Source organism: Euprymna scolopes, chromosome 21, assembly GCF_053919585.1.
Source record: "Euprymna scolopes isolate OS-2025 chromosome 21, ASM5391958v1, whole genome shotgun sequence".
In the NCBI taxonomy this organism is placed as follows: Eukaryota; Metazoa; Mollusca; class Cephalopoda; order Sepiida; family Sepiolidae; genus Euprymna; species Euprymna scolopes.
The window spans coordinates 102,796,585-102,807,796 of NC_136502.1; positions in this window are offsets into that span (position 1 = coordinate 102,796,585).

Here is an 11,212-nt window from a genome sequence, read left to right on the forward strand (position 1 = left end):
TGGATTGGAAATTAATTGATTTTGTTATCTGACATCTAAAGCTTGTAGAATCCCAGCTGGTTTATTTACCCTTGTTCTAAATGTTTTTTATCCAAAAATGCAAGGGTATACACCTTCTCATCGGAGTGAAGCACATTTGTAGATATTAGGTGGTTTTGTTGCCAGAATAATTATTAGAGGATATATATCATTTTATTTAGGTTTCCAAGAACACAATACACGAATTCTAATTTTGTTTTTTGGAGTCATGATTAACCCAAGTAGATTATGGATGAATAGCAGATGTAGGTTAAACCCATGAATAATCAGTTTCAAGATTAAAAATATATTTTAGATTCTTAATTAATTAAATAAGCTATCGTAGCCTTTTCTGTATCTGTTTACTTAAATCAATTAATAAATCATAGACGCTTTCTAGTATCTACTAGACCTGAAACATCAAACGGCCTTAGTTGTCTCCCTTTAACTGTTATAAGTACTAAATACGACCTTTATTTCTACATAATTCTTTAACTAGTAGTTAACAACGTAATGGATTATCTTCCTTCGTAATTAGTTTTTTCATAACTACATGGAACCGTATTTGATTAGAACGATAATATATTTTAAAATATTAAATAATGAAAAATAGAATAGGACGCTTTACTCGGAATGTTGTATGAGAATTAATAAATATAAGGTATTGTTTTTCTTTATTTTCCTATTTAATAAAATATTAACCCTAAACTGGTCTTAAATCTAAGTAATTAGATAATCGATATTTGTAAACATTGTTGCCACAAATGAAACTAAAAATTAACCGTAACGTTATAGCAAAGTTGTTCTAACCATACTATAGATATAGAAATAAAATTTTTAAAATTCTTTTTAAAAAATTAATTATGTGAAATAAAGAAATATAGAAATCTGATTTAGGAATTGAATGAATGGTATTATTTAAAGATTTTAAATGGCTACGGGTTTTTGTTGAAACTTCTTATGACTGTTTTTAAATAAGGATACGAAAATTAGGTGATATATTAATATTTGAATGGGCTTTTGACGGAAGATGCCTCCAGGGTAAATGTTTTCACATGCTTCATTTCCGTTAAGGGAACTTTCTTTAAACAATGTTCTATTGTCAAGGGTGTGTTTTATTCAATAAGTCTGAAGAAATGCTGGTTATGTGAAAATTTTCAAACGCCATAATGCTTGAAATTGTCCGACTGGTATGGAAACACTGTAACTTAAAATGAAATAGACTTTCTGGTGCTATCAATTCATTTTTTGAAGTATTGGTTTTGTTAATACAGTATATATATATATATATATATATATATATATATATATATATATATATACTAGCAAAAGTACCCGTGGTTGACTGGGTTCAAAAACAGCCTACAGAAAATGGACTCTGATTTATGAAAGTATGATAGGTTATGACGAGGAAGGGTTGTAAAGAGATAGCTTTGAATTTGGGGTATCAAAACCAAAGCAAAATATCATGAAAGTAAAAATAAAATAGATAAACCCCATAATTTATTATACCATACCTGTTCACACTGAAACACTTATCACAATATTTTGTGGATCTATATTAAAAAAAACTTTGTTAAACTTTGTGACAAATTTCCATTCTATGGAGGTCAGGCGCGAACGAACACCCCATAATTTTATTATACCATATTTCTTCAAACTGAAACATAATTATCAAAATATACTTACGCAGATAGATATGAAAAGTCTTTATTAAAGTTTGTGACTATTTCTATTCTATGGAGACCGGGCGCGAACGCAGACCCAACAATTTTATTATACCATCCCTATTTAAGTTAAAACATACTTATCAAAGTATTATTATGTACATCTATATCAAAAACACTTGTAAACGTTTTTTCTTTTTTTAATTTTTACATTTTTTATTTCCATACTTTGTGGACCAGGCGCGTACGCAGACCCCACAATTTTAATGAATCATCATTATATTAGATCAAACATACCCATTCCTGTGTCTCGATACATCTTCTATCATTATATGTGATCAGTTTTCTACAATAGGCAACCATATAGGAGCCTATTCGTGGCCAGACACACACACAGACGTTCAGCTTTATATATATATATATATATATATATATATATATATATATATATATATATACGAGGTGGCTGTAATAAGTTTCCAGACTTTTTCGTATGGGCACTCTTATTGATAGTACACACATGAAACTGTAGTCTTCTCCTAAGTAATCTCCTCCGGCTGCAATGCATTTGTTGGAAGTCCTCTTGTGTGAGCATGTCAATGACCCTCATCACAGCAAGGTCTGGACTATAGGAAGGGTGAGGAACTGATTGGTCTAATGTCAACGTCTTTCTGATTTTCTCTGAGCACCCTTGGGACAATCTTTGTGCAAATTTTCTGCCTCTACAATTTCTCATGAATAATTGTGTGCACAGTTCCATCAAACTGTGCACTTATTGTCTCTATAGACAAACAACGATAATTATCCATGAAATTCTTTATTTGGCCAATCAACTCTGGTGTTCTTACTTCCTTACTCATCCCACACCTCTCATCATCCCTCACAGACTCTCTGCCTTTCTTGTATCTATGTCACTCAAAAACTGCCACTCGATTCATGCAAGATGGTCCAAACGCAGTCTAAAGCATTCCATACCTTTTTGTGGCATTTTTTCCAAGTTTAAAACATAATTGCAAATCGTTCTTCTAAAGTGTCCTCATGTACAGATTGTATTTTTTGAAATTCACCAGCTCTGACAATCAGGCTTTAGTAGGGTGTATTCCAATTCCTGCTGTAGCTGTTGATTTTAGCTGAAATCATATAAATTAGTTAGCCATCTCATAAGATGTTTAGCAATAACATACTGAATTTTCAAGAGTCTACAACAATTTTAAATGCATGTAGAAAAAAAAAGTCTGGAAACTTATTGAAATCACTTCGTGTGTATAGAGCGAGAAAGAACGAGAGAGAGGGGGGAGAGGAGAGAGAGACAGAGAGAGAGAGAGAGAGAGAACTCTAGAAAATGAATGTTTATTACATTTTGCAATTTTCTGAAGGAGATAAAATTCAGTTTTTTTTTTCTTAATGCTAAAAACACTACTCACAAAACCATCATAATTTGCACCCCTCGACTGAAACATCCCAATAAACTGTATTTTAAATGTTTTCTGTTCTATATCAAGTGTTAGTTTACAAATAACAATTTTCAAGAGTCTACACAATTTTTAATACCTGTACAAAACGTCTGGAAATTTATTTCAGGCACGTCGTGTATATATATATATATATATATATATATATATATATATATATATATATATATATAGTCTGTCTGTCTGTCTGTCTGTCTGTCTGTCTCTCTCTCTCTCTCTCTCTCTCTCTCTCAACTCTAGGAAATAAATGAAATAAAATTCATTTTTTTCCCTAATAATAAAAACACTACTCACGAAACTCTCATAATCTGCACCCTCACTGAAACACCCCTGTAATCTGTATTTTTAATGCTTTCTATCAAGTATTAGTTTACAAATAACAAAGTAAGGATTGAGAAAAAAAAAAGTGGTACTGTTATTATTGTCGGAAGATAATGTAAGGGTCTTTTTCTTTATAGAAAGATGAAGGTTGAATCTTTATTACTGTTTTTCTTTCCTTGCACCCCCTTTTTTTTGTCCTAGTTACATCGGGGTCGGGTTAAAGGAAGGGGGTATCTGTAGACTTGAGGAAACGCGAATGATGACTTTAAAAATGAGTGAATCAAAAAATCGTGGGAACCATTTCTGCATTCGTCCCGCCTCACTTCCCGCCAAATGTGTCTCGACCCTACCCCACACCGCAACTCATCCCCTCAGCACCTGACTGCTTCTCATTTCTTCTTCTCGGGGTGAGCATCCTGTCACTCTGAGGAAAGTTTTGTCTACATTCTCCTCGCCTAACCCAGCCCTTTTCCTTCTGCGGGTTTTATTTTTAGAGGCTAGGAGGATAAGAGACAGGCTGCTGTCATGCAGGGCAGTCCCAATTTAGCAATACACTCTTACTTTGAGAATACACCAACAAACTATAATCCCTTGTACCCTCTCAACAAACCCGACAAGCAGCAAAGTCCCACCCCTACACATTAGAAATCCCCAGATGTCAGAAAGCTTTCTACTCTAATAGTTTCTTCCTCAGAATTGCTAGACTTTGGAATTCCCTTCCGAATTCCTGCTTCCCCGACTGTTCTAGCATGCAGAAGTTCAAGTGTAAGGTACATAGACATTTTGCTGCTCAACTTCCTACATAGTATCCCTGATAGCAGCCCTCTACATCAAAGTGGCACTGTGGCTTATTTTGGGTGAAAATGTAATTATATATATATATATATATATATATATATATATATATATATATATATATATATATATATATATATATACTAGCAGACCTTATGTACCGGCGTTACCCAGTGGAAAGATTATATAAAGCCAGAACAGATTCGTAAAAAGACTCGTTCCCTCAAAACCAGATTAAACTTTGCTTATCTGGTGCATTATCGTAGACTCAGCTAATTTGTTTAATTTTTTTTATGAAGAGGTGGGTAAGTTAGCAATTGACGACGTCCCCATCAATGAAAAAAGATATCGAAAAGCACATTGTAAATAAATGTGCATAATGGCAAAAAAATGTGCATGATCCTTTCACTAAAGGAAAATAATGAATAAAAATGTTTATGAAGAATTATTTTAATCAATGCTGAAACATTGTAATAAAGAGAGTCCTTCTAGACTGAGTTTTTTTTTATTTGTAGGAAGTAGTCATTAAGTTATTAAGTTAGACCCACCTCCTTAATAATTAAATAATTATAAACAAAATGTACACCCCCCCCTGAAAACCAAAAGAACGCAATGAAAATGCTGCTGTGGAATGACTCAGAAGCGAAACTCGCAAAGCTGTGTAATTATTCAATGTCAGGATGAAAACAAATGGTGATAGCAGTAGTAAGAATAGCAACAGCAACAGCAGCAGTAGAAGTAGTAACAGAAACATTAAAGACACAATTTCCGATATAAATAAATCATTTAATTTATGTTTTTTTGTTAATAACAAACTTTGAAACTTGTAAAAAAAATATTAATTTTACTGATTCTTTTACTAAGAAAAATTGGACAATTTGTTTTGTTTTTTAAATAAATAGAAACAATATATAGAAATTAAAACCTCCTACATTTTAACTTTTAGAAATTTGTAAACATTATCACAAAAATCAAACTTACATAAAAAGTATAAAATGTAACGTGAAAGCAAATTTTAATATTAACTTGTAACGTGAAAGCAAATTTTAATATTAACTTGTAACGTGAAAGCAAATTTTAAGATTAACTTGTAACGTGAAAGCAAATTTTAAGATTAACTTGTAACGTGAAAGCAAATTTCAAGATTAACTTGTAACGTGAAAGCAAATTTTAAGATTAACTTGTAACGTGAAAGCAAATTTCAAGATTAACTTGTAACGTGAAAGCAAATTTCAAGATTAACTTGTAACGTGAAAGCAAATTTTAAGATTAACTTGTAACGTGAAAGCAAATTTTAAGATTAACTTGTAACGTGAAAGCAAATTTTAAGATTAACTTGTAACGTGAAAGCAAATTTTAAGATTACTTGTAACGTGAAAGCAAATTTTAAGATTAACTTGTAACGTGAAAGCAAATTTCAAGATTAACTTGTAACGTGAAAGCAAATTTTAAGATTAACTTGTAACGTGAAAGCAAATTTCAAGATTAACTTGTAACGTGAAAGCAAATTTCAAGATTAACTTGTAACGTGAAAGCAAATTTCAAGATTAACTTGTAACGTGAAAGCAAATTTTAAGATTAACTTGTAACGTGAAAGCAAATTTTAAGATTAACTTGTAACGTGAAAGCAAATTTTAAGATTAACTTGTAACGTGAAAGCAAATTTCAAGATTAACTTGTAACGTGAAAGCAAATTTTAAGATTAACTTGTAACGTGAAAGCAAATTTTAAGATTAACTTGTAACGTGAAAGCAAATTTCAAGATTAACTTGTAACGTGAAAACAAATTTTAAGATTAACTTGTAACGTGAAAGCAAATTTCAAGATTAACTTGTAACGTGAAAGCAAATTTTAAGATTAACTTGTAACGTGAAAGCAAATTTTAAGATTAACTTGTAACGTGAAAGCAAATTTCAAGATTAACTTGTAACGTGAAAGCAAATTTCAAGATTAACTTGTAACGTGAAAGCAAATTTCAAGATTAACTTGTAATGTGAAAGCAAATTTTAAGATTAACTTGTAACGTGAAAACAAATTTTAAGATTAACTTGTAACGTGAAAACAAATTTTAAGATTAACTTGTAACGTGAAAGCAAATTTTAAGATTAACTTGTAACGTGAAAGCAAATTTCAAGATTAACTTGTAACGTGAAAACAAATTTTAAGATTAACTTGTAACGTGAAAGCAAATTTCAAGATTAACTTGTAACGTGAAAGCAAATTTTAAGATTAACTTGTAACGTGAAAGCAAATTTTAAGATTAACTTGTAACGTGAAAGCAAATTTCAAGATTAACTTGTAACGTGAAAGCAAATTTCAAGATTAACTTGTAACGTGAAAGCAAATTTCAAGATTAACTTGTAACGTGAAAGCAAATTTTAAGATTAACTTGTAACGTGAAAGCAAATTTCAAGATTAACTTGTAACGTGAAAGCAAATTTCAAGATTAACTTGTAACGTGAAAGCAAATTTTAAGATTAACTTGTAATGTGAAAGCAAATTTTAAGATTAACTTGTAACGTGAAAACAAATTTTAAGATTAACTTGTAACGTGAAAACAAATTTTAAGATTAACTTGTAACGTGAAAGCAAATTTTAAGATTAACTTGTAACGTGAAAGCAAATTTCAAGATTAACTTGTAACGTGAAAACAAATTTTAAGATTAACTTGTAACGTGAAAGCAAATTTCAAGATTAACTTGTAACGTGAAAGCAAATTTTAAGATTAACTTGTAACGTGAAAGCAAATTTTAAGATTAACTTGTAACGTGAAAGCAAATTTTAAGATTAACTTGTAACGTGAAAGCAAATTTTAAGATTAACTTGTAACGTGAAAGCAAATTTTAAGATTAACTTGTAACGTGAAAGAAAATTTCAAGATTAACTTGTAACGTGAAAACAAATTTTAAGATTAACTTGTAACGTGAAAGCAAATTTTAAGATTAACTTGTAACGTGAAAGCAAATTTTAAGATAAACTTGTAACGTGAAAACAAATTTTAAGATTAACTTGTAACGTGAAAGCAAATTTCAAGATTAACTTGTAACGTGAAAGCAAATTTTAAGATTAACTTGTAACGTGAAAGCAAATTTCAAGATTAACTTGTAACGTGAAAGCAAATTTCAATATTAACTTGTAATGTGAAAGCAAATTTTAAGATTAACTTGTAACGTGAAAACAAATTTTAAGATTAACTTGTAACGTGAAAACAAATTTTAAGATTAACTTGTAACGTGAAAGCAAATTTTAAGATTAACTTGTAACGTGAAAGCAAATTTCAAGATTAACTTGTAACGTGAAAACAAATTTTAAGATTAACTTGTAACGTGAAAGCAAATTTCAAGATTAACTTGTAACGTGAAAGCAAATTTTAAGATTAACTTGTAACGTGAAAGCAAATTTTAAGATTAACTTGTAACGTGAAAGCAAATTTCAAGATTAACTTGTAACGTGAAAGCAAATTTCAAGATTAACTTGTAACGTGAAAGCAAATTTCAAGATTAACTTGTAACGTGAAAGCAAATTTTAAGATTAACTTGTAACGTGAAAGCAAATTTCAAGATTAACTTGTAACGTGAAAGCAAATTTCAAGATTAACTTGTAACGTGAAAGCAAATTTTAAGATTAACTTGTAATGTGAAAGCAAATTTTAAGATTAACTTGTAACGTGAAAACAAATTTTAAGATTAACTTGTAATGTGAAAACAAATTTTAAGATTAACTTGTAACGTGAAAGCAAATTTTAAGATTAACTTGTAACGTGAAAGCAAATTTCAAGATTAACTTGTAACGTGAAAACAAATTTTAAGATTAACTTGTAACGTGAAAGCAAATTTCAAGATTAACTTGTAACGTGAAAGCAAATTTTAAGATTAACTTGTAACGTGAAAGCAAATTTTAAGATTAACTTGTAACGTGAAAGCAAATTTTAAGATTAACTTGTAATGTGAAAGCAAATTTTAAGATTAACTTGTAACGTTAAAACAAATTTTAAGATTAACTTGTAACGTGAAAGCAAATTTTAAGATTAACTTGTAACGTGAAAGCAAATTTTAAGATTAACTTGTAACGTGAAAGCAAATTTTAAGATTAACTTGTAACGTGAAAGAAAATTTCAAGATTAACTTGTAACGTGAAAACAAATTTTAAGATTAACTTGTAACGTGAAAGCAAATTTTAAGATTAACTTGTAACGTGAAAGCAAATTTTAAGATTAACTTGTAAAAGAAAGTATGGAAAAATCTACAGATTATAAGTAGAAAAATGTACAGAAAATTTGGAAAACATTTTTTAAAAATTTTAAGATTAACTTGTAACGTGAAAGCAAATTTAAAGATTAACTTGTAACGTGAAAGCAAATTTTAAGATTAACTTGTAACGTGAAAGCAAATTTTAAGATTAACTTGTAACGTGAAAGCAAATTTCAAGATTAACTTGTAACGTGAAAACAAATTTTAAGATTAACTTGTAACGTGAAAACAAATTTTAAGATTAACTTGTAACGTGAAAGCAAATTTTAAGATTAACTTGTAACGTGAAAGCAAATTTCAATATTAACTTGTAACGTGAAAGCAAATTTCAAGATTAACTTGTAACGTGAAAGCAAATTTTAAGATTAACTTGTAACGTGAAAGCAAATTTCAAGATTAACTTGTAACGTGAAAGCAAATTTTAAGATTAACTTGTAACGTGAAAGCAAATTTTCAGATTAACTTGTAACGTGAAAGCAAATTTTAAGATTAACTTGTAACGTGAAAGCAAATTTTAAGATTAACTTGTAACGTGAAAGCAAATTTTAAGATTAACTTGTAACGTGAAAGCAAATTTTAAGATTAACTTGTAACGTGAAAGCAAATTTTAAGATTAACTTGTAACGTGAAAACAAATTTTAAGATTAACTTGTAACGTGAAAACAAATTTTAAGATTAACTTGTAACGTGAAAGCAAATTTTAAGATTAACTTGTAACGTGAAAACAAATTTTAAGATTAACTTGTAACGTGAAAGCAAATTTTAAGATTAACTTGTAACGTGAAAGCAAATTTTAAGATTAACTTGTAACGTGAAAACAAATTTTAAGATTAACTTGTAACGTGAAAGCAAATTTTAAGATTAACTTGTAACGTGAAAGCAAATTTTAAGATTAACTTGTAACGTGAAAGCAAATTTTAAGATTAACTTGTAACGTGAAAGCAAATTTCAAGATTAACTTGTAACGTGAAAACAAATTTTAAGATTAACTTGTAACGTGAAAACAAATTTTAAGATTAACTTGTAACGTGAAAGCAAATTTTAAGATTAACTTGTAACGTGAAAGCAAATTTTTAGATTAACTTGTAACGTGAAAGCAAATTTTAAGATTAACTTGTAACGTGAAAGCAAATTTCAAGATTAACTTGTAACGTGAAAACAAATTTTAAGATTAACTTGTAACGTGAAAACAAATTTTAAGATTAACTTGTAACGTGAAAGCAAATTTTAAGATTAACTTGTAACGTGAAAGCAAATTTTAAGATTAACTTGTAACGTGAAAGCAAATTTTAAGATTAACTTGTAACGTGAAAGCAAATTTTAAGATTAACTTGTAACGTGAAAACAAATTTTAAGATTAACTTGTAACGTGAAAACAAATTTTAAGATTAACTTGTAACGTGAAAGCAAATTTTAAGATTAACTTGTAACGTGAAAGCAAATTTTAAGATTAACTTGTAACGTGAAAGCAAATTTTAAGATTAACTTGTAACGTGAAAGAAAATTTCAAGATTAACTTGTAACGTGAAAACAAATTTTAAGATTAACTTGTAACGTGAAAGCAAATTTTAAGATTAACTTGTAACGTGAAAGCAAATTTTAAGATTAACTTGTAACGTGAAAGCAAATTTTAAGATTAACTTGTAAAAGAAACTATGGAAAAATCTACAGATTATAAGTAGAAAAATGTACAGAAAATTTGGAAAACCCGCACATTTTTTAAAAACGGAATAAGTACGAGTGTTACGTTGTGGCCTAATATTTTAAAGGAATATGCTCCAAACTTGAAGCAGTTGTACCCCCATGACGTAAATACTTCAGACTTATCTGGCAAGTAGCAAAATCCCACCCCTACATTGGAAAACCTTATCGCTTAATAGTTTCTTTTCTTGAACTGCCAGACCTTGGAATTCCCCCCGATTCCCTGCTTCCCTGACTGTACTGATATCCAGAAGTTCAAGTATAATGAAAACTCCTTATAGTGTTTCCATAGATATGGGTCGCCAACAGTAACGTGTAAAGAACTTTTTTCAGGGCAGGCCTCAAGTGAAAAAAGAAAATGTGGTGTTTCGGTGGGGCACAGACCTATAATACATTCCTCTGACAAGGGCACTTTTAAAACAGAAGCAAAAGGGGCAGGTGCTTAGGAACCCCTAGAATCCTATCTCTGCATGGCCCTGGTCTCCAAATAGTAACCCTTACATTCAAGTGACAATGTACGTTGTTTGGGGGAGGGGAAACAGTTAAAAAATGCAAGAGGGGATTATACTAGTCTCAAGATTCTCCAACTGGACAAGCTTTAAACTTCGGCAACAAAAATGTGTCCTGGTATCCCCCCGCTGTTCGTAGATGGTGACGAGACCTTTAAGATAGGATGTCGTGATGGGAGCTCACAAAAACTGAGTGCACAGGATACACGTGTAAGCTCAGGAAATCTGAAGGGATTTGCGGTATTTTCTTGGATTTCGAGAAATGTTTGAGGATGTCAAACTTTCTTTCATTTTTTTATATCAGCCTTTACTAGATTTCTCTGTTGCTAATTAATAAAGTATGGTGGCATTTCATGACAAATATTAAAGGAAACGCGAACGTAAAGGAATTTTACACTTCTCATAATAATGTACACTAGTTGACATAGCCACTTGTACTGGGTCGAAAGATTAAAGACAATGTTTTATCTGGAATGACT